This window comes from Pseudophryne corroboree, chromosome 4 (assembly GCF_028390025.1).
Source record: "Pseudophryne corroboree isolate aPseCor3 chromosome 4, aPseCor3.hap2, whole genome shotgun sequence".
NCBI classification, from domain to species: domain Eukaryota; kingdom Metazoa; phylum Chordata; class Amphibia; order Anura; family Myobatrachidae; genus Pseudophryne; species Pseudophryne corroboree.
Window position 1 is genome coordinate 263604217 of NC_086447.1, and position 24571 is coordinate 263628787.

General features: G+C 46.2%; 1 pseudogene; it reads right to left on the bottom strand.

The window, feature by feature from the left end:
* Positions 1–9014: 9014 nt before the first annotated feature.
* LOC134913486 (5S ribosomal RNA) lies at positions 9015–9133 on the bottom strand (annotated as a pseudogene).
* Positions 9134–24571: the final 15438 nt, after the last annotated feature.

Consider the following 24571-nt stretch of genomic DNA (forward strand, 5'->3'; position numbering starts at 1 on the left):
TATCTTTTCAGTAGCCGACTTCCTCACTGGTCCCTGCACCTTACATCACACCCATTTTATTATACTGTAGATACACATTTTACAAGTATCACACCCAGGATTAGAAACCATGACCTATTACACTGGAAGCAGACACCTTCCTGATGAAGCTGTTTGCTCCTGTATAGGAAATATGAGAATATTAACTATATGAAGATACTTCTCTGACAATTACACGTAACTTCATATAGGGGGTAATTCAGAGTTGATCGTAGCATCAAGTTATGCCCAACTGCTAACAAATTTGCTGCTGCGATCAACTCAGAATTAGGCCCCTAGTTAGAATTCTCATGCTTCCTCTACAGGAGCAAATAACTCGGCCCTCATTCCGAGTTGTTCGCTCTGTAAATTTCTTCGCATCGCAGCGATTTTCCGCTTAGTGCGCATGCGCAATGTTCGCACTGCGACTGCGCCAAGTAAATTTGCTATACAGTTAGGTATTTTACTCACGGCTTTTTCTTTGTTCAGGCGATCGGAGTGTGATTGACAGGAAGTGGGTGTTTCTGGGCGGAAACAGGCTGTTTTATGGGCGTGTGGGAAAAAACGCTACCGTTTCTGGGAAAAACGCGGGAGTGGCTGGAGAAACGGAGGAGTGTCTGGGCGAACGCTGGGTGTGTTTGTGACGTCAAACCAGGAACGACAAGCACTGAACTGATCGCAGATGCCGAGTAAGTCTGGAGCTACTCAGAAACTGCTAAGAAGTGTGTAGTCGCAATTTTGAAAATCTTTCGTTCGCAATTTTAAGAAGCTAAGATTCACTCCCAGTAGGCGGCGGCTTAGCGTGTGCAATGCTGCTTAAAGCAGCTTGCGAGCGAACAACTCGGAATGAGGGCCTAACTCCATCAGTAAAGTGTCTGCTGTTAGTGTAACAGGTCATGGGTTCTAATCCTGGGTATGACTGCTAAGAAATGTGTAATTTAAAATAAAAGACAATTAAATGTATAAATACAGTATATAATTTTTTTTCAGAATACTCCATACACACACACACACGCACGCACGCACACACACACACGCACACGCACGCACGCACACATACATACATATATTTATCTTAATATAGGAAATAGGGGGCACCAATATTTATCTTGCCTCCGGGCAACTGTGACGAACTTACGCCACTGCACACACTGCACCCATTATAAATACGCCAGTGCTTGTCTCCCCCCACCACTTCTCTCCCCCCAGCTCACTAACTTTTCTCAAACATTCCCCTCCGACTCAGCAGCTTTTAACAAACATGCATGGCCAAACCCAGAGCCGGTCATAGGCATAGGCAAACTAGGCAATTGCCTAGGGCATTTGATATGCCTAGGGGCATCAGCAGCTTCTGCTGATTAAAATGATATGCGGCATGCCTATATTCTGTGTATAGCATTTCTTATGCAGATACAGCCACAGTCTCACACAATATATAGGCATGCTGCATATCATTTTAATCAGCAGAAACTGCTTGTGCATCCTAGCCACATAGCAATGCAAATAAGATGCATTTTCATAAAAAAAGGTGCCCGACGTTAGCATTGAGGCAAGATTTATGAGGACACATCTGTATCCAAGCAGAGGCAGAGGTCACAGTGTAAGTGGCAGTGTGAGTGCTGTGTGCATGTGAGTGGGTTGGTTGTGCAGTAGTGTTCGGAATATGTGTAAGGAGCATTATGTTTGTCATGTAAAAATGCATTAATAATGTGCAACATATGTGTAAGGGGCACTGTGTGTGTCATTATGTGTATAAGGGCATGAATAATGTGCGGCATATGTGTAACAAGGTACTACTGTATGTGTGTCATTATGTGTATAGGGCACTAATAATGTGCAGCAAATGTGCAGGGGACACTATGTGTGTCATTATGTGTATAAGAGCATTAATAATGTGCGGCATATGTGTAAGGGACACTATGTGTAAAAGGGCATTAATAAAAGTTGTCATAATGTGTAAGGCACATTATGTTTATAAGGACATTCATAATGTGTCTCATATGTGTAAGGGGCATTACTGTGTGGAATTGTGTATAAATGCATTACTAATGTGTGGCATTATGTGTATAAGGTGCTCTACTATGTGGCATTGCGTATAGAAAGGGCACTACTGTGTCGTCTAATATGAATAAAGAGCAATAGGGTGTGGTGTAATGTGAATAAGGAGCAATTCAGTGTGATGTAAGGTGAATAAGGGGCTCTACTGTGAGGAGTAATGTTTATAAGGTAAAGTAATACTGCTGTGGGATGTAATATGAATTATGGACACTATCGCATGATCAAATGTGAATAAAGTTGCAGTACTGTGTGGCGTAATTGGAATTAGGGTTACTATTGTGTGGCCATGCCCCGTGCCAGCAAAAACACACCAATTTTTGGGCTGTGTGCCAAATGTGCGAACTGTTCCTATTTAAAATATAGGGGGTACAAACACCAAAATAAGGACTGCTATGGGTGAGGGGTGATGGTGCTAGGAAAGAGGTGCAAGGTCAGAGGCGGAACCAGCGGTGGTGCTAGGGGGCACCAGCCAAAATCTTGCCTAGGGCATCATATTGGTTAGGGCCGGCTCTGGCCAAACCCCACTCAGCAGCTTTAGTGAACTACAGTATGCCCCCCAACTTTTGTGAAACATGCTTTCCCCTACTCAGTCATTTTTTTACAAACATGCCCCTCTGCACACCAAGTATTGTCAAACACCACATTAGTCCCCATGTTACACTTATCTGGTTTTCCTGACGTGCTCTGTCAGCGGTCTTTCACATGGACCTGGAACAGCAGCAGCAGCAGCTCACGCTCAGCTACAGGAGGACCAGGAGATCTGTAAAACAGCCAGCCCGCAGTGCATTTGTTTACTGAAAAAAAACATGTGACTGTTGCAGTCACATGACATACAGTAATTCAGCATCAGGAAGTATTCTGTAGGGGATTAGCATAGCAATTACTGTGCGGAGCCGTGAGCTGGGACCAGCAACTTTACACCTGAAGTGGCCACACCAGGACAATAGTGGGCAGCCAAGGTGACTACAATCCCCCAGGCCTTGCACTCGGGTGGTAGTCCAGGTCACACCATGCTAGGTACAGCTCTGCTCCCAGTCACCACTCAGGAATGCACATGGTTTTGCCTCGCCATTCCCAATGTCATTCAAATGTGCAAACATCGGCACTGTGTCTTAAATCAGGCCCTCAATCACATATACCAAAGAATAATGTCGTATGTGCATGAGTTATACGTTTAGATCTTCTCATAAAGAGAACAGGCCCATTTAATCCCTAAACCCTAAAATCAAAATGGCCTGGTTTTGGGAGGCCCCTTACTGATGGGATTTGCTAAATCTATTCCCAAGGACTAAATATTACAGCACCTTCATGGACATAAATGACATTACTTGCTACACTCATGTTAGGCGTGAAGTCCCCTTACCCATAAGTCTTCATTCTGCTGTTGTGATCGATTTAGATGGTATCAGACAGGTGGCGGAAAAGTGATGTACATTCCTGGGTGGTGACTGAGAGGTGGCTAGTGCATGCAGAAATGGAAATTTTAGGGGGCGTATTATGGGAGTGTCACGAGCGTACCAATGCAAGCAGCTGTGGTCCTCATTCAGAGATGTACGCAAACCCGATGGTGGGTAGTAACTACATTGTAAATTAATATTATTGTCAGCAGTGCTTAAAGTGGCCCTAGAGAGGTGGTGGAACTCACCCCCCCCCCTCCCCAGCGCCTGTTAGGTAAAGAGAATGCATGCCCCGCGGGAGCATGACACAAAAAGGGGTGTGGTCTTAAATAGGGGGCGTGGCCTCAAAAATAAAGGGCTGTGGTCACGCAATAGTATCCCCACTTAAAATTACGCTGCACGGTAGCACAGTCTAGTTTACATTACACCACATAGTGGTGTCCCTTATTAATGTTATGACACACATTAGTGCCCCTTATACACAATACCCACAAAAGTAGTGCCACTAATACACATCATGCCCATGGCAGTAGTGCCCCTTATTCAATGCCAACAGCAGCAGTGTCCAGTATTCAATGCCCCACTGTAGTGGTAGTGCCCTTTATGCAATGCCCACATTGGTAGTGCCCCTTATGATGAGCCCATAGTAGTGGTGCCCCTTATGCCCCCAGGAGTAATGCCCCTTCTGCAGTGCCCCCTATGTAATGCCTCTATTAGTAGTGCCCTTGGTAGTAATGCCCCCTGTAGTAGTGCCCTTGGTAGTAATGCCCCCTGTAGTAGTGCCCCAGTAGTAATGTCCCCTATAGTAGAGCCCCCAGTGATAATGCCCCCTGTAGTATTGCCCCATTAGTAGTGCCCACAGTAGTAATGCCCCCTGTAGTACTGCCCCCAGTAGTAATGCCCCCTGTAGTAGTGGCCCATGTAGTATTGCCCCCATTAGTAGTGCCACCATTAGTAGTGCACCAGTAGTAATGCCCCCTGTAGTAATTCCCCCTGTAGTAGGGCCCCCTGTAGTTTTGCCCCCAGTTGTAGTGCCCACAATGGTAGTGCCCCTTAAACACACAAAAAAAAACACAATACTTACCTGCTCCAGTGTCCGACCATTGCTGTCCATCTGGCCCCCTGCTCCTCAGAACTATAGGAGAGACGTCATGATGTCTCTCTCATAGTGCACACTCGGGAGTGAACTCCTGCCTCCAGCTGCTGCTGCGGGTAAGGAGTCGGGCGCTCGCTGGTAACACAATCTCAGCGGGCGCCCAGCATCTTCCTGCATGCCATGCTGACAATCAAGGGTTAGGTGGGCCAGAGGAGGCGGAACTAGTCTCCAAATGTTACTGACAGAACGCAGATCCACCCCGTTTTGGCTCTCTTTAACCCTTGATTGTCAGTATCTTTGATGCTGTGCAACCACACTGTACAATACCTACATGTCTACCCAATAAAAAAGATAAATGAACGCTACAGCAACATACAGTATATGGGCCCTCATTCCGAGTTGTTCGCTCGCAAGCTGCTTTTAGCAGCATTGCACACGCTAAGCCGCCGCCTACTGGGAGTAAATCTTAGCTTAGCAAAATTGCGAACGAAAGATTCTCAAAATTGCGAATAGAAATTTCTTAGCAGATTCTGAGTAGCTCGGGACTTACTCTGCCACTGCGATCAGTTCAGTCAGTTTTGTTCCTGGTTTGACGTCACAAACACACCCAGCGTTCGCCCAGACACTCCCGCGTTTTTCCCAGAAACGGCAGCGTTTTTTCACACACTCCCATAAAACGGCCAGTTTCCGCCCAGAAACACCCACTTCCTGTCAATCATATTACGATCACCAGAACGAAGAAAAAACCTCGTAATGCCGTGAGTAAAATACCAAACTTCTTAGCAAATTTACTTGGCGCAGTCGCAGTGCGAACATTGCGCATGCACAATTAGCGGAAAATCGATGCGATGCGAAGAAAATTACCGAGCGAACAACTCGGAATGAGGGCCATGGATTCAGAGGTGGATATGGCGGTGATGTCAGATGCAAGTGGTCCATGCTTTTAGCCTGCGCATGCATCCGTACCGCACTGTGCATGTATTTCGAAGGTTACCACTGGGGGACGCAGACTGAATTTAGTGGCAGAGATAGACAATTTTGACCGGCGTTCTTGGGGTGAAACGGGGGGTGGCTAGCCAAATGCGAGTGTGTCACTGCCAACGACTGTGACTAAAGACCAGTTGCACTGGCACCAGGAGCCATGTTTCGACAGACATTCTGCGCCTTCATAGTGTTGGTGCAATGTTTGCTGATGCAACTGATGCGCGACCAATGGTGTGTCTTTTTACGCAAAGTGTCAGATTAGCAATGGAGCCATTGGACATCTCAGTAGGAAGCCCATTGTTTGAGTCATTAGCTTAAAGTCACAGTCATGCTCTGTGCAAAGATGCAGTTGTGGCTGAATTGGGTTCTGAAAGAGAAGGTAACACGATCCTGATCACTGCAATACACTAGGAAAATGGTGGTCATTCCGACCCGATCGCACGCTGCAGTTTTTCGCAGCCATGCGATCAGGTCCAGAATGCACATGCGCTGCGGCCGCAATGTGCAGGTGCATCGCTGCCCGGCGACGGGAACGCCAGGCAGCGAATGTTCTAACAAAGATTTCGATCGCAGCGGCGATCGCAAGGTAACTGACAGCAGGAAGGCGTTCCGGGGTGGCAACTGACCGCTTTCTGTTAGTGGAGAGGAAAATGCAGGCGTGTCCAGGCATTTGCAGGGCGGGTGTCTGATGTCAATTCCGGGACCTGACAGACTGAAGTGATCGCAGTGGCTGAGTAAGTTCAGAGCTACTCAAAAACTGCACAAGCATTCGCACACTTGCACAGCTAAAATACACTCCCCCATAGGTGGCGATTATCTGATCGCATGGGCTGCAAAAAGTTGCAGCGTGCGATCAACTCGGAATGACCCCCAATGTTATAGAACTGAGCATAGGCGTGTGCAGCTAATTTATTAGGGGGTGCACTGCAGGAGGAGCGTGTCTAGAATCGCCTTTTGGGCGTGTCTAGCACTATTTTACAGTCTCTCAGTAAAATCACATAGCTTAATCTAATTTCTCTCTGGTTCCTAATGATAACGAAGATATAATACACCCCAGAGAAATAAAATGAAACCAGCCAGTACTTTCTATCTACTATGCCATAACCCTGAGCTCTAGCTGCCACTGCATCGTATCGCTGCTTACACTTCCCCAACCTATCCCTGACCCAGTGGCGGAACTAGTTGCAAGTGGTGAGCCGAGGTGCATATGCACCCCCCTACACACACCCCTTATCCCCCCCAACCCCCACCCCCCAGCATCTACACCCTGTTTTTGAGTGGGCCAATCTGTAAAGTATGGGAGATTTAGGGGGCATCTCTCCTATTTCTAAATCCCGCTCCTCACTGACCGAAGCCCTCCTGCAGCAGCAACCATTTGAAACAAAGCTCGCGGTCCGGCAGCCAATCAAGAGCCACCACGGCCGGTCCACGAGCTCTAATTGGCTGGCAGCCAACACCAAATTCAGAACGGACGTGTGCGAGATCGATCTGCATGTGAGGTGGGGTCTGGACATGATTAGGCGGTGCCTGTGCGCACCAGGAACCCCCTGTGCGCACACCTATGGAACTGAGATGAATAGCAGTGAAGAATTTGTTTTATCTTATTTGTTGTCTCTGCTCAGGGACTTTCCCTGCACTTAGTGATTTCATAACTTGCATGATTTTCTGACGTTACAACTGTTAGAGTTATAGTGATGAAGTCCCTTCACTACCTGAAGTCAAATAAATATGATCTGTTTTTGGAAATGAGACTTACAATGGGAGGAAAAAGAAGGCTCTTGTGTGGGCGCACTCTTACAAAGAAGTTGATACAATGTGTAAATTAGAAAATGCTTAAAACATAACTTTTATTGATAATATTAAACCAAAATTACTCATCCCTGAGAACCGTGAAAAAATAATAAAGATTTGTGGGAAATGTTAAAATGTTCTGGTCTCTTTATTACAAAGAGTGTTCGGAAAGGTTGTAGACACTGGATTGACATACCCCCATTTCCCCTGACCAGTACAGGGTTTCTGTATTGATGGGACAGGGGGGTGCTGCACGGCAACTAGTAATTAGGGTCTGGGGGCTGGTCCTGCTGGCCCTCCTGTTATTGGCCAGCAGGGCCTTTTTATGTGAGCCAGCACACTGCAGCCCCGCCGGTGATAGCTTCTTGTATGCTGTTCCTGCCTTGCAGAACTCTGTTCCTGTCAGCCGTGTTTGGTGGATCTTGCTCCCTGCCCTTTGGTACTTTGGAGGTCCGAAGCCGGTCCTGGGAATCCTTCTAGTCCTTGCGAACCTGTTTGTCATCTGAGGTTCTCGCCCGGTTTCGTGAGTAGCGGCTTCTGCTGCGTGTTGCGGCCTATGCCGCTTAGTGTTTACTTTACTGTGAATTGGTGCATTTGCGGAGGTTTCCGCTTTCACTGTCCTCCCCGGAACTCGGCGGTGCCGTGTAGGGGAGTGGACAGTGGTTTCTTTGTAGTTCTTTTTCCTTTGGCGGAGTGCCGCACATACGTTTAGTTTTTAGGTAGTTTATATCCCCTAGCGTGGTTGTTTCAGTTAGAGGTCCCCTTGTTATTACCCTGTCTCAGTTCACGCCTTGTCTCTCTTTAAGACTTGAAAGGGCATCGGAGTTGGGCAGACCTAATCCGCCCTTCAAACGCGGCTGCCATGGGCCCAAGAAGCCATAGTCGTTCAGGCGTGAATTGATAACACGGGTAAGACAACAGAGGTAGGGTGCTAGGGGCTATTTCCTTCCCATTTCCCAATCCCAGCATTCCGTCTTGGTGCTCAAGACTCACTACATAAGATCTCCCCTGTCCTGAGCATCAGGATCGTAACAGAATGGTAATCATTGGTCACCACACTATGGATTGAATACTTGAATTAAGTACAAATACAGGTTGAGTATCCCATATCCAAATATTCCGAAATACGGAATATTCCGAAATACGGACTTTTTTGAGTGAGAGTGAGATAGTGAAACCTTTGTTTTTTGATGGCTCAATGTACACAAACTTTGTTTAATACTCAAAGTTATTAAAAATATTGTATTAAATGACCTTCAGGCTGTGTATATTAGGTATATATGAAACATAAATGAATTGTGTGAATGTAGACACACTTTGTTTAATGCACAAAGTTATAAAAAATATTGGCTAAAATTACCTTCAGACTGTGTATATATGGTGTATATGAAACATAAATGCATTCTGTGCTTAGATTTAGGTCCCATCACCATGATATCTCATTATGGTATGCAATTATTCCAAAATACGTAAAAATCCCATATCCAAAATACTTCTGGTCCCAAGCATTTTGGATAAGGGATACTCAACCTGTACCATTTTTATAGACAGAATTAGAGGCATCAAACTGCAATCAAGAATATGGACACAGTAATGGAGAAATACCAGATAGAATTAGTGGCGATACTGCTGTTGGTGTCTCATATCACATGAAAAGGAAATTAATTTCTGCTCTACAACACCAGGTATTCGCAGGTAGTCTCCTCTCCTGATACTGACCCGGCCCAACGCTGTTTAGCTTCCAAGATCGGACGAGATCGGGCGCTGGCAGCGTGGTATGGTTGTAGAGATTTATGTGTACACCAATGAGAGTGCACCTATATAAGAAATTGAGGAGTATGAGTTTAGGAAAAGATACAGGAGAGAAAAATGACTGAATAAAAAGGGGTGAAAATACGTGGATCTGCTTTCCACGTTAGACACGGTTCAGAGATTCCCACAAATGTGGTACAATGCTACGAGAATCGTGGGTGAGAGTCCACGAAAATGAGTGAATAGAGAAATATAGGATAGGAAGTTTCCTCAAAGAAGGGACTGATCTGACGGGCTGATTGCTTCAACAAGGTAATAGGGCGGCTCGACGGCCACAAAAAATTATTATCACAAGGGACTGAAAGTCCTATTGGTATAGGGAAGGACTCCCTGGCGTCTCACCCTTTATTCTAGTGTAACTGACAAATATGTTATATCTCACCGAGGAGAATATTATTCCGAAGGAGGCATATCACCATGTATGATAACAAAATATAGTTATAAATAACAGAATTCAAACTGTGAACAGGTTCTCACAGCATCAGGGAGAGCATGCCTTAAACACCATGAGTAGATATAGAATATTTGAGATACGCAACAGTATAGTGCCTATAAATTGATTGCACGGTTGAAGGGTGTACAACAATCAGACAATGAGTATAAACCAAAAATGTTTGTCGCAATATAAATGTGGGGAAGATGCAGAAAGGATTGCCTGTGTTAGAAATAGAATCATCTATCTATAATGATTTTGATGCCATGTTATCTACCGACAATTATGAGAAATATATATGGTATAGGGAATAATGCTCTGTTTAAAAACTGAGATTTTGGCCCATATTAGAGAGAAGCCCCTATACACACAAATCACAATGATATATGATGGATACAAATAGGGTTAAACAATTTCCTTAATTAAAGTGTTGCTATTTGTGGAACATGACCACAAGATAGAGGGGGCTTACGAATCTCCAATCTCTCCAGAGAGCCAGGTGAGCAGGTCAAATTTTCCTCAGGTACAGAGATGGTGCCATTAGAGGACTGTGTGAGCGGACCACCCCCCACAGAAAACGCGTTTTGCCCGTAGGGCTTGTTCACTTCCGGGTTCCGGGTTCTGTTTTTGGAAATGTCAATTGATCTTTTTTGACCCAACCAAAAGCCACCATGGTTCAATATATGCACATAAGTATAGACATTTCCCCTCTCTGTAATTTGAATGATGCTTGAATATAAACACTTTGAAGAAGCCTAATTCTTTGAAGTCATATTTATTTGATTTAGGCCACATCTTTTATTCAGAAAGTCTTCAATTTTCCTCTTTGAGTTTAATAACTACATATGGCAGTCACATCATTAAAAGCCACATGTTACAACTAAGTTATGGAGTAATTTGCTGACTTGTGTAAACTTGTTTCAGCTACATGCAATGTCACAAATAAAGAAATGTATTTTGTGAACAGTTCTTAATAAAACAAAATTAGGACCCTTCCACATCCACGAAACAACTTGTTCAAAAGTTAGTTGCCAAATGTGGTCACGAGTGGCAGTATCTAGGGGTCTGGGAGCCCCTGGCAAAGTGAAGCAACTGGCGCCCCCCTTTTTTCTAAACAATGAAAGTATTTGCACTCAAAAGTTACTACACACTCATAGCGGTTGCCTAGTAATACAGTATAAATACATTACAACACATAAAATATTATAACTGCAGGCAGCTTCTAATAGTTATGCCAACATTTATCTAATATGCTTTACATGCAAAATCCTTGCATATATTATTTGACTGTTACTGTATGTTCAAGTAATTAACATAAATTCATCATTTTGCTAAAATTAGCCAACAGGTACTTTGAAAAACAAAGGGTCTGATGGGCAGTGATGAGATGACAGTGCAGAATATGAGGGTCCCTTTTATTAATTATTAGGTTTTAAACCAGATAGTTTTGATTTCCTTTCGCTGATCATCGGGGCAATGAGTAATTAAGGTTCACCCAGATGTATTAAAAAATATATGCAGAGACAGGGGCTTAGATAGGAGCCCATCCCTGCGATGAGTAAAAGCAAAGTAGTTGCTAATGCAATTACATTACTCTCTGGTTTGGGGGCCAGCTGCACTACTGTGCATACTGTTAGTAGCTATCAGACCACACAAGTGGCAGTTGGTAGGAAGAGATCTCTCCTGGTAAATGTTCTGATGTGTAGCCCATAGGCGTAATCTACCGGAGACACAATATAGCAGTCCCCATAGAAAGCTATGGGGGCTGCTATTGTGATGGGAAATGGGGGCATGAGGTCATGAGGTCATAACAACAGATATCCCTTACATACACCTTGGGAATACTTACATTTTGTGTCCACTTTCACAAGATTTCCCGCAAAATTTCTATAATAAATATGCCCCTGAGACACCTGACCTCAAACCCTGCACCCAGAGTACACTTACTTTGTGACGGAAAGTGGATCACCCCTCCTCCATGGTACCATCTTCCCAGTGACATCATCTGGAAGATGGCGCTGTGATGTGAGAGTCTTTGCACCCTTGGGCGCATGTACCATCTTCTGGAGTATAACTGGGAATATGGAGCCGCAGAGGAGGGACCTGCATGTTATTACAGGTTAAGATTCTCAGGGGGTCATTCCGACCTGATCGCATGCTGCCGTTTTTCGCAGCGCAGCAATCAGGTCACTACTGCGTTTGCACCGCAATGCGCAGGCGCGTCTTACGGGTACAAAGCGGATCGTTGCTGAGCAATGGGTTTAACGAATCTATTAGCACAGCCGATCACAAGAAGATTGACAGGAAGAAGGCATTTATGGGTGGCAACTATCCGTCTTCTGGGAGTGTTTGGAAAAACGTAGGCGTGTCGAAGCGTTTGCAGGACGGGTGTCTGACGTCAATTCCGGGACCGGACAGGCTGAAGTGATCACAAGGGCTGAGTAAATTCAGTCCTACTCAGAAACTGCACAAAATGTTTTTGCAGAGCTCAGCTGCACAGGCGTTCACACACTTGCAAAGCTAAAATACGCTCCCCTATAGGCGGCGACTATCTGATCGCACCGCTGCAAAAAGTAGCTAGCGAGCAATCAACTCGGAATGACCCCCTCAGTCCTCTCTTATACGCAGGACCAATGACTGTAGCATGGAACTAACTTGGACGGACTGGCAGCAGTATCTGGAGGCAGCATCTTTACTCATACACCTCATGGAGCCACACATGCGCACTAGACTCATCACCTCCAACACAGACACGCCACTGCTGCAGAACAGTATTTTCTGATGAAGTTAGAGCGTCACAGGCGAGGATGAGGCTATAGAGACACGGGAGGGACGGGCCCAGGATGCAAAAACATGAGTGTGCCATGTACCAAGATTCTACACTTCCCTTCATGTATAGCTCCAGGGCAGCCATCAGGAGGGTCTGTAAGGGGTCCAGACTGCTCAGAGGGCCCACAGCAACCTGCTTTTTAATGACAATTTTTTAAAAATTGTATTAAAACTTATATTGCTGCTGCTATACTGCCACCACCCAGTTCCAGGAGGAATTGTGGAGAGATCTCAGTTGCATGTAATGCCACTGAACCGCTTACTTACAATTCCTATGCCCGAGGTGTTGTATAGCCTCTAACAATTTTGGTCACATTTCAATATTATGATGTCAGTAAAAATGCTAATAAAGTGAGTGAGTGAGTGAGTGAGTGAGTGAGGAGTGAGTGAGTGAGTGAGTGAGTGAGGCAGAGACAAATAAATCTACAACAGATATATATTTTTTTTAGTGATGTGCACCGGAAATTTTTCGGGTTTTGTGTTTTGGTTTTGGATTCGGTTCCGCGGCCGTGTTTTGGATTCGGACGCATTTTGGCAAAACCTCCCTGAATTTTTTTTGTCGGATTCGGGTGTGTTTTGGATGCGGGTGTTTTTTTACAAAAACCCTCAAAAACCGCTTAAATCATAGAACTTGGGGGTTATTTTGATCCCATAGCATCCCATAGTCAGGGCCGTTTCTTGGGGCAGGCGAGCAGTGCAACCGCACTGGGCGCCCGCCACAGCACTAACTGTGGCTCCCTGCTTCCCCCTCCTATTTCTCCCTGAGTAACCCGCTCGGGGGCGGAGTTTCACGGAATGATGCGGTTGCGTCGTTACGTCACGACGCAACCCCGTCACTCCGCGAAACTCCCCGCCCCCCCCCCGAGCGGAGTACAGAGGGGGATACAAGTTAGGAAGAGGGAAAGGCTGGCGCGAGGAGCGACTGGTGAGGTGGGCCGAAGAGCGGTAATCGCCTCTGTAAGTATTCTCTCTCTCTCTCTCTCAATGTGTAAAATGGGGACACCTGCCTTAATGTGTGAAATGGGACTCTTGCCTGCCGTAGTGTGGGGATTTAATGTATTAAGGGCATTGCGGTGTGTGGCATAATATGGTGCAGCGGGTATGACTGTGTGGGGATTAATATTGTAGAATTATTTTTTTCCTGTGGTGGTCGTGATCTGTTGGAGCAGGGTCAAAAACTGGATTGTGAGGTAGTCTTTTCAGACGAGGCCATGCCCATTTAAATGAGGCCACACCCATTTAGATGAGGCCACGCCCGCTTGCCGGGTGCGCACACAAGTTTTTGTTTTTTTATCTAGGTGTGTGTGTGGGGGGGGGCACATTTTTTAATGTCATGGGGGCGCATTTTTAAATCTCGCACTGGGAGCCAAATTGGCTAGAAACAGCCCTGCCCATAGTATTATTTTGATCCCATTGATCCCATTAACCTCAATAACCATAATTTCCATTCATTTCCAGTCTATTCTGAACACCTCACACCTCACAATATTATTTTTAGTTCTAAAATTTGCACCGAGGTCGCTGGATGACTAAGCTAAGCGACCCAAGTGGCCGACACAAACACCTGGCCCATCTAGGAGTGGCACTGCAGTGTCAGACAGGATGGCACTTCAAAAAATAGTCCCCAAACAGCACATGATGCAAAGAAAAAAAGAGGTGCACCAAGGTCGCTGGATGGCTAAGCTAAGCGACCCAAGTGGCCGACACAAACACCTGGCCCATCTAGGAGTGGCACTGCAGGGGGCTAAGGGGTCACGTGCCCCGGGCGCCATAGTGAGGGGGGAAAAAAACTCCAACCAGTACCCCCACCGCAGCGATCCCCTCCCACAGCCAGCAGCAGCACTGAGGAGGGCGGCATTGACGATATATGCACTGTACCAATGGCGGCGTCCATAAATCAAATAAGCCGCAGTAGCCGCCCCCGCACACACCAGCTGCTGACTGCCCGTAACTGCAGACTTGTGTGAGCAGCACAGCAGCAGTGCCTGATGCCTGCCCACTTCCTCCAGCATGGTGGCCGCTCCCACCCCCGGGATCAGCCACCAATGTGTTTCTAATGTTCCTCCTGAGGCTCCGCCCCTCCTCTCTGAGCAGTGCGGCTGCCGGGTGGGCCTGTTGGGAAAGGTGGACGAGCACTGTCGGAAGAAGGCTAGCAGGACCGCGGCTAGCAGGGGCTCATCAGTTCAGCAGTGTATCTATGTCACCACAACCCCCCTCACCCTAGTCACCAGTGTATGTCTCCAGCCCCCCCAACACAAGCGTATATGTCCCACCAGGCCCCAGTGTATATTTCTCCATGTTCCCCTTTTGGTCGTAGTGTGTATTTATCCATGTCCCCCCTCCCCCAGTCACCAGTGTGTATGTCACTATGTGCTCCTCCATCATCTCCATGTCCCCCTTCCCTCTCCCCCAGTCACCAGTGTGGTACATTTATATGTCCCCTTATCCCCTCCCGTAGTCACCAATGTGTATGTCTCCATGCCCCCTCCTCCCTGTCACCAGTTTTTACGTCTCCCCCCAGTCACCAATGTGTAAGTCTCCATGTCCCCCTTTCCCCAGCCCAGTCACCACTATGTTCATCACCCCCCACCACCACCAGTCACTATGTCTCTATATCCCCCGTCCGGCTGACGTGTGTCTTTCCCCTTCCCCCAGTAACCAGAATGTATGTCTCCATGTACCTCCTCCAGCTGCAGTGTGTAGGTCTATATGGCCCCCCCCCTTCCTCTTGCCCTGCACCTCCTCCAGCCACCCCCTTTTTTCTTCCACTTGTCTCTTCCTCACCGCCTTACCTTTCCTCCTTTTCTGCTGAAGGCGATGGAATCCCACTGACCTACTAACAGAAGCAACAAGGTACTGTCGGCTGTCAAACAGATCCGCCTCTTGGCAAGAGCAGTGTAAACTGGGACCTGATGTCATGACGTCACGTCGGGGCCAGACGTAGAGAGAGAGGAACAGCAGTACACAGCAGCACCACCGTCCAGGAGTGAGGAGAAGGATGCCACCGCTATGGGAGATAGACAGTGATAGCAGCTGATGGTGAGTATTTTGAAAAATTTTCTATAAAAAATAGGTTCTTTACAATAATAAACACTTTAATATTCTCAATTATTTCATTATATTGGTAGCTTAATATTCCTTACAGTTTAAAATGTCAAACCCTATATCATATATTTTGCTACTTTAAACTCTAATAATATGCTACCAATATAATTACATAGAGAATATTAAAGTGTTTATTTTTTTTTTTATAGAACCTATTCTATTGTATTTCTCTCACGGCAGGGCGCACACCAATCTCAGTGTAATGAGACTAAGGTTGCACTACTGCGTGGCGAAGCTTGAATTTATTTCGTTTATTTTTTTATTTACCTATTACTTTTTGTCATGTTTTTTAATTCTCATTAATTTGTTTATATATATATATATATGTATATATATATATATATATATATATATATATACACATTTTTATTTTATTTAATTTCTTTTTTTATTTGGGGGGGGGGGGGGGGGGGTTTGCCATATTACTGACTTGCCCCGGGTACTGAAAATCCTAGTTTCGGCCCTGGGTTTGGGCCCCCACCAAAAAAGAAGCAATCAATCTCTCCTTGCACAAACTGGCTCTACAGAGGCAAGATGTCCACCTCCTCCTCATCCTCCGATTCCTCACCCCTTTCACTGTGTACATCCCCTCCTCACAGAGTATTAATTCGTCCCCACTGGAATCCATCATCTCAGATCCCTGTGTACTTTCTGGAGGCAATTGCTGGTAAATGTCTTCATGGAGGAATTGATTATAATTCATTTTGATGAACATCATCTTCTCCACATTTTCTGGAAGTAACCTTGTACGCCGATTGCTGACAAGGTGAGCGGCTGCACTAAACACTCTTTCGGAGTACACAGTGGAGGGGGAGCAACTTATGTAAAATAAAGCCAGTTTCTGCAAGGGCCTCCAAATTGCCTCTTTTTCCTGCCAGTATACGTACGGACTGTCTGACTTGCCTACTTGGATGCTGTCACTCATATAATCCTCCACCATTCTTTCAATGGTGACAGAATCATATGCAGTGACAGTAGACAAGTGTCTCAACAGCAGGTCTTTGCACCTCTGCAGACTTGTGTCTGCCGGAAAGAGAGATACAACGTAGGCTTTAAACCTAGGATCGAGCACGGTGGCCAAAATGTAGTGCTCTGATTTCAACAGATTGACCACCCGTGAATCCTGGTTAAGCGTATTAAGGGCTCCATCCACAAGTCCCACATGCCTAACGGAATCGCTACGTTTTAGCTCCTCCTTCAATCTCTCCAGCTTCTTCTGCAAAAGCCTGATGAGGGGAATGACCTGACTCAGGTTGGAGAACTGACTTCACGTGTGGTTGGAGAACCTTGCACAAGGTTGAAATCATTCTCCACTGCACTTGAGTCAGGTGCATTCCCCCTCCTTTGCCTATATCGTAGTCAGATGTATAGGCTTGAATGGCCTTTTGCTGCTCCTCCATCCTCTGAAGCATATAGAGGGTTGAATTCCACCCCGTTACCACCTCTTGCTTAAGATGATGGCGGGGCAGGTTCAGGAGTGTTTGCTGGTGCTCCAGTCTTCGGCACGCGGAGGCTGAATGCCGAAAGTGGCCCGCAATTCTTCGGGCCACCGACAGCATCTCTTGCACTCCCTTGTCATTTTTTAAAAAATTCTGCACCACCAAATTCAATGTATGTGCAAAACATGGGACATGTTGGAATTTGCCCACATGTAATGCACGCACAATATTGGTGGCGTTGTCTGATGTCACAAATCCCCAGGAGAGTCCAATTGGGGTAAGCCGTTCTGCGATGATGTTCCTCAGTTTCCGTAAGAGGTTGTCAGCTGTGTGCCTCTTATGGAAAGCGGTGATACAAAGCGTAGCCTGCCTAGGAACGAGTTGGCGTTTGAGAGATGCTGCTACTGGTGCCGCCGCTGCTGTTCTTGCTGCGGGAGGCAATACATCTACCCAGTGGGCTGTCACAGTCATAAAGTCCTGAGTCTGCCCTGCTCCACTTTGGGGTACAGCACACACAACAATTTGTACTAAAAAATCTTATTTTTTTAAAAGTTTTTTTTACTTTATTCACAGCAAATGACAACTGACACTGTGTAGTCACACCACCACCACCACTTATAATTTTGTAACCGCACTGGTGAACAGTGCACAAAGGTTGTACAAAAAATATATTTAACTTTTTAAAAACTTTTTGATTTAGACAGGCATAGGACAGCAGAGACTGTGTCGGCCCTGGCCGACTGGCAGTGTCACTGGGATCCCGGTGGCCCAGTCCGCCCCTGCCTCTGCCCACCAGCTTACGACACACATGCATCTGTGCTCACCAGCTTATCACATACTTACACACACACTCAGAGGCAGAACTCTGGGAGGCAACGGAGTCACCTGCCGCCGGGCTCCTGCTCTGAAGGGGGGCACCACTCCTCCCATTCTGTGACACCATTGAATTAAGTTAATTGATAGCTGTCGCTATCTATTCAGTAGCCGACTTCCTCACTGGTCCCTGCACCTTACAAATCACACCCATTTTATTATACTGTAGATACACATTTTACAAGTATCACACCCAGGATTAGAGACCATGACCTATTACACTGGAAGCAGACACCTTCCTGATGAAGCTGTTTGCTCCTGTATAGGAAATATGAGAATATTAACTATATGAAGATACTTCTCTGACAATTACACGTAACTTCATATAGGGGGTAATTCAGAGTTGATCGCAGCATCAAGTTTTGCCCAACTGCTAACAAATTTGCTGCTGCGATCAACTCAGAATTAGGCCCCTAGTTAGAATTCTCATGCTTCCTCTACAGGAGCAAATAACTCCATCAGTAAAGTGTCTGCTGTTAGTGTAACAGGTCATGGGTTCTAATCCTGGGTATGACTGCTAAGAAATGTGTGATTTAAAATAAAAGACAATTAAATGTATAAATACAGTATATAATTTTTTTTCAGAATACTCCATACACACACACACACACACACGCACGCACGCACGCACGCGCACACACACATACATACATACATACATATATTTATCTTAATATAGGAAATAGGGGGCACCAATATTTATCTTGCATCCGGGCAACTGTGACGAACTTACGCCACTGCACACACTGCAACCATTATAAATACGCCAGTGTTTGTCTCCCCCCACCACTTCTCTCCCCCCAGCTCACTAACTTTTCTCAAACATTCCCCTCCGACTCAGCAGCTTTTAACAAACATGCATGGCCAAACCCCACTCAGCAGCTTTAGTGAACTACAGTATGCCCCCCCAACTTTTGTGAAACATGCTTTCCCCTACTCAGCCGTTCTTTTTACAAACATGCCCCTCTGCACACCAAGTATTGTCAAACACCACATTAGTCCCCATGTTACACTTATCTGGTTTTCCTGACATGCTCTGTCAGCAGTCTTTCACATGGACCTAAAACAGCAGCAGCAGCAGCTCACGCTCAGCTACAGGAGGACCAGGAGATCTGTAAAACAGCCAGCCCGCCGTGCATTTGTTTACTGAAAAAAAACATGTGACTGTTGCAGTCACATGACATACAGTAATTCAGCATCAGGAAGTATTCTGCAGGGGATTAGCATAGCAATTACTGTGTGGAGCCGTGAGCTGGGACCAGCAACTTTACACCTGAAGTGGCCACACCCGGACAATAGTGGGCAGCCTAGGTGACTACAATCCCCCAGGCCTTGCACTCGGGTGGTAGTCCAGGTCACACCATGCTAGGTACAGCTCTGCTCCCAGTCACCACTCGGGAATGCACATGGTTTTGCCTCGCCATTCCCAATGTCATTCAAATGTGCAAACATCGGCACTGTGTCTTAAATCAGGCCCTCAATCACATATACCAAAGAATAATGTCGTATGTGCATGAGTTATACGTTTAGATCTTCTCATAAAGAGAAATCCCTAAACCCTAAAATCAAAATGGCCTGGTTTTGGGAGGCCCCTTACTGATGGGATTTGCTAAATCTTTTCCCAAGGACTAAATATTACAGCACCTTCATGGACATAAATGACATTACTTGCTACACTCATGTTAGGCGTGAAGTCCCCTTACCCATAAGTCTTCATTCTGCTGTTGTGATCGATTTAGATGGTATCAGACAGGTGGCGGAAAAGTGATGTACGTTCCTGGGTGGTGACTGAGAGGTGGCTAGTAGTGCATGCAGAAATGGAAATTTTAGGGGGCGTATTATGGGAGTGTCACGAGCGTACCAATGCAAGCAGCTGTGGTCCTCATTCAGAGATGTACGCAAACCCGATGGTGCGTAGTAACTACTAGTGATGAGCGGGTTCGGTTTCTCAGAAACCGAACCCCCCCGAACTTCACGCTTTTTACACGGGTCCGAGGCAGACTCGGATCTTCCCGCCTTGCTCGGCTAACCCGAGCGCGCCCGAACGTCATCATCCCGCTGTCGGATTCTCGCGAGGCTCGGATTCTATCGCGAGACTCGGATTCTATATAAGGAGCCGCGCGTCGCCGCCATTTTCACACGTGCATTGAGATTGATAGGGAGAGGACGTGGCTGGCGTCCTCTCCGTTTAGAGTAGACTAGAGAGTAGTAGAGACACTTGATTTACTAATTTTGGGGAGCATATTAGGAGTACTACTTGCTGATAGTGTGACCAGTGACCACCAGTTTAATTAATCCGTTCTCTGCCTGAAAAAAAATGATACACAGTGTGACACAGTCACATACCATATCTGTGCTCAGCCTCAGTGTGCCCTCAGTGTGCTGCATCATCTATGTAATACTGTATATCTGACTGTGCTGAGTGCTCACTGCTCACACAGCTTAATTGTGGGGGAGACTGGGGAGCAGTTATAGCAGGAGTACATATTTTAACAGTGCACACTTTTGCTGCCAGAGTGCCACTGCCAGTGTGACTGACCAGTGACCACTGACCACCAGTATATTGTGATTGTCTGCCTGAAAAAGTTAAACACTCGTCGTGTGGTGTTTTTATTCTATAAACGCATTCTGCTGACAGTGTCCAGCAGGTCCGTCATTATATAATATATACCTGTCCGGCTGCAGTAGTGATATATATATATTTTTTATATCATTATCATCCAGTCTATATTAGCACTGCAGCAGACGCAGTACGGTAGTCCACGGCTGTAGCTACCTCTGTGTCGGCAGTCGCTCGTCCATCCATAATTGTATACCACCTACCCGTGGTGTTTTTTTTTTTTTCTATCTTCTTGATACTAGTAGCTTACTTTAGGAGTCTGCAGTGCTGAGCTGACAGTGTCCAGCAGGTCCGTCATTATATAATATATACCTGTCCGGCTGCAGTAGTGATATATATATATTTTATATCTCATTATCATCCAGTCTATATTAGCAGCAGACGCAGTACGGTAGTCCACGGCTGTAGCTACCTCTGTGTCGGCAGTCGCACGTCCATCCATAATTGTATACCACCTACCCGTGGTGTTTTTTTTTTTTTCTATCTTCTTGATACTAGTAGCTTACTTTAGGAGTCTGCAGTGCTGAGCTGACAGTGTCCAGCAGGTCCGTCATTATATAATATATACCTGTCCGGCTGCGGTAGTGATATATATATATTTTATATCTCATTATCATCCAGTCTATATTAGCAGCAGACGCAGTACGGTAGTCCACGGCTGTAGCTACCTCTGTGTCGGCAGTCGCTCGTCCATCCATAATTGTATACCACCTACCTGTGGTGTTTTTTTTTTTCTATCTTCTTGATACTACTAGTAGCTTACTTTAGGAGTCTGCAGTGCTGAGCTGACAGTGTCCAGCAGGTCCGTCATTATATAATATATACCTGTCCGGCTGCAGTAGTGATATATATATATTTTATATCTCATTATCATCCAGTCTATTTTAGCAGCAGACGCAGTACGGTAGTCCACGGCTATAGCTACCTCTGTGTCGGCAGTCGCTCGTCCATCCATAATTGTATACCACCTACCCGTGGTGTTTTTTTTTTTTCTATCTTCTTGATACTAGTAGCTTACTTTAGGAGTCTGCAGTGCTGAGCTGACAGTGTCCAGCAGGTCCGTCATTATATAATATATACCTGTCCGGCTGCAGTAGTGATATATATATATATTTTTTATATCATTATCATCCAGTCTATATTAGCAGCAGACGCAGTACGGTAGTCCACGGCTGTAGCTACCTCTGTGTCGGCAGTCGCTCGTCCATCCATAATTGTATACCACCTACCTGTGGTTTTTTTTTTTTCCCTATCTTCTTGATACTAGTAGCTTACTTTAGGAGTCTGCAGTGCTGAGCTGACAGTGTCCAGCAGGTCCGTCATTATATAATATATACCTGTCCGGCTGCAGTAGTGATATATATATATATTTTTTATATCATTATCATCCAGTCTATATTAGCAGCAGACGCAGTACGGTAGTCCACGGCTGTAGCTACCTCTGTGTCGGCAGTCGCTCGTCCATCCATAAGTATACTAGTATCCATCCATCTCCATTGTTTACCTGAGGTGCCTTTTAGTTGTCCCTATTAAAATATGGAGAACAAAAATGTTGAGGTTCCAAAAATAGGGAAAGATCAAGATCGACTTCCACCTCGTGCTGAAGCTGCTGCCACTAGTCATGGCCGAGACGATGAAATGCCAGCAACGTCGTCTGCCAAGGCCGATGCCCAATGTCATAGTACAGAGCATGTAAAATCCAAAACACCAAATATCAGTAAAAAAAGGACTCAAAAATCTAAAATAAAATTGTCGGAGGAGAAGCGTAAACTTGCCAATATGCCACACGGGGTGGCAAGGAACGGCTGAGGCCCTGGCCTATGTTCATGGCTAGTGGTTCAGCTTCACATGAGGATGGAAGCACTCAGCCTCTCGCTAGAAAAATGAAAAGACTCAAGCTGGCAAAAGCACAGCAAAGAACTGTGCGTTCTTCGAAATCACAAATCCACAAGGAGAGTCCAATTGTGTCGTTTGCGATGCCTGACCTTCCCAACACTGGACGTGAAGAGCATGCGCCTTCCACCATTTGCACGCCCCCTGCAAGTGCTGGAAGGAGCACCCGCAGTCCAGTTCCTGATAGTCAGATTGAAGATGTCAGTGTTGAAGTACACCAGGATGAGGAGGATATGGGTGTTGCTGGCGCTGGGGAGGAAATTGACCAGGAGGATTCTGATGGTGAGGTGGTTTGTTTAAGTCAGGCACCCGGGGAGACACCTGTTGTCCGTGGGAGAAATAGGGCCATTGACATGCCTGGTGAAAATACCAAAAAAATCAGCTCTTCGGTGTGGAAGTATTTCAACAGAAATGCGGACAACATTTGTCAAGCCGTGTGTTGCCTTTGTCAAGCTGTAATAAGTAGGGGTAAGGACGTTAACCACCTCGGAACATCCTCCCTTATACGTCACCTGCAGCGCATTCATCATAAGTCAGTGACAAGTTCAAAAACTTTGGGCGACAGCGGAAGCAGTCCACTGACCAGTAAATCCCTTCCTCTTGTAACCAAGCTCACGCAAACCACCCCACCAACTCCCTCAGTGTCAATTTCCTCCTTCCCCAGGAATGCCAATAGTCCTGCAGGCCATGTCACTGGCAATTATGACGAGTCCTCTCCTGCCTGGGATTCCTCCGATGCATCCTTGCATGTAACGCCTACTGCTGCTGGCGCTGCTGTTGTTGCTGCTGGGAGTCGATGGTCATCCCAGAGGGGAAGTCGTACTCGTAAGACCACTTTTACTACTTCCACCAAGCAATTGACTGTCCAACAGTCCTTTGCGAGGAAGATGAAATATCACAGCAGTCATCCTGCTGCAAAGCGGATAACTGAGGCCTTGGCATCCTGGGCGGTGAGAAACGTGGTTCCGGTATCCATCATTACTGCAGAGGCAACTAGAGACTTGTTGGAGGTACTGTGTCCCCGGTACCAAATACCATCTAGGTTCCATTTCTCTAGGCAGGCGATACCGAAAATGTACACAGACCTCAGAAAAAGACTCACCAGTGTCCTAAAAAATGCAGTTGTACCCAATGTCCACTTAACCACGGACATGTGGACAAGTGGAGCAGGGCAGGCTTAGGACTATATGACTGTGACAGCCCACTGGGTAGATGTATGGACTCCCGCCGCAAGAACAGCAGCGGCGGCACCAGTAGCAGCATCTCGCAAATGCCAACTCTTTCCTAGGCAGGCTACGCTTTGTATCACCGCTTTCCAGAATACGCACACAGCTAAAAACCTCTTACGGCAACTGAGGAAGATCATCGCAGAATGGCTTACCCCAATTGGACTCTCCTGTGGATTTGTGGCATCGGACAACGCCAGCAATATTGTGTGTGCATTAAATCTGGGCAAATTCCAGCACGTCTTATGTTTTGCACATACCTTGAATTTGGTGGTGCAGAATTATTTAAAAAACGAGAGGGGCGTGCAAGAGATGCTGTCGGTGGCCAGAAGAATTGCGGGACACTTTCGGCGTACAGGCACCACGTACAGAAGACTGGAGCACCACCAAAAACGCCTGAACCTGCCCTGCCATCATCTGAAGCAAGAAGTGGTAACGAGGTGGAATTCAACCCTCTATATGCTTCAGAGGTTGGAGGAGCAGCAAAAGGCCATTCAAGCCTATACAACTGAGCACGATATAGGAGGGGGAATGCACCTGTCTCAAGCGCAGTGGAGAATGATTTCAACGTTGTGCAAGGTTCTGCAACCTTTTGAACTTGCCACACGTGAAGTCAGTTCAGACACTGCCAGCCTGAGTCAGGTCATTCCCCTCATCAGGCTTTTGCAGAAGAAGCTGGAGACATTGAAGGAGGAGCTAACACAGAGCGATTCCGCTAGGCATGTGGGACTTGTGGATGGAGCCCTTAATTCGCTTAACAAGGATTCACGGGTGGTCAATCTGTTGAAATCAGAGCACTACATTTTGGCCACCGTGCTCGATCCTAGATTTAAAACCTACCTTGGATCTCTCTTTCCGGCAGACACAAGTCTGCTGGGGTTCAAAGAACTGCTGGTGACAAAATTGTCAAGTCAAGCGGAACGCGACCTGTCAACATCTCCTCCTTCACATTCTCCCGCAACTGGGGGTGCGAGGAAAAGGCTCAGAATTCCGAGCC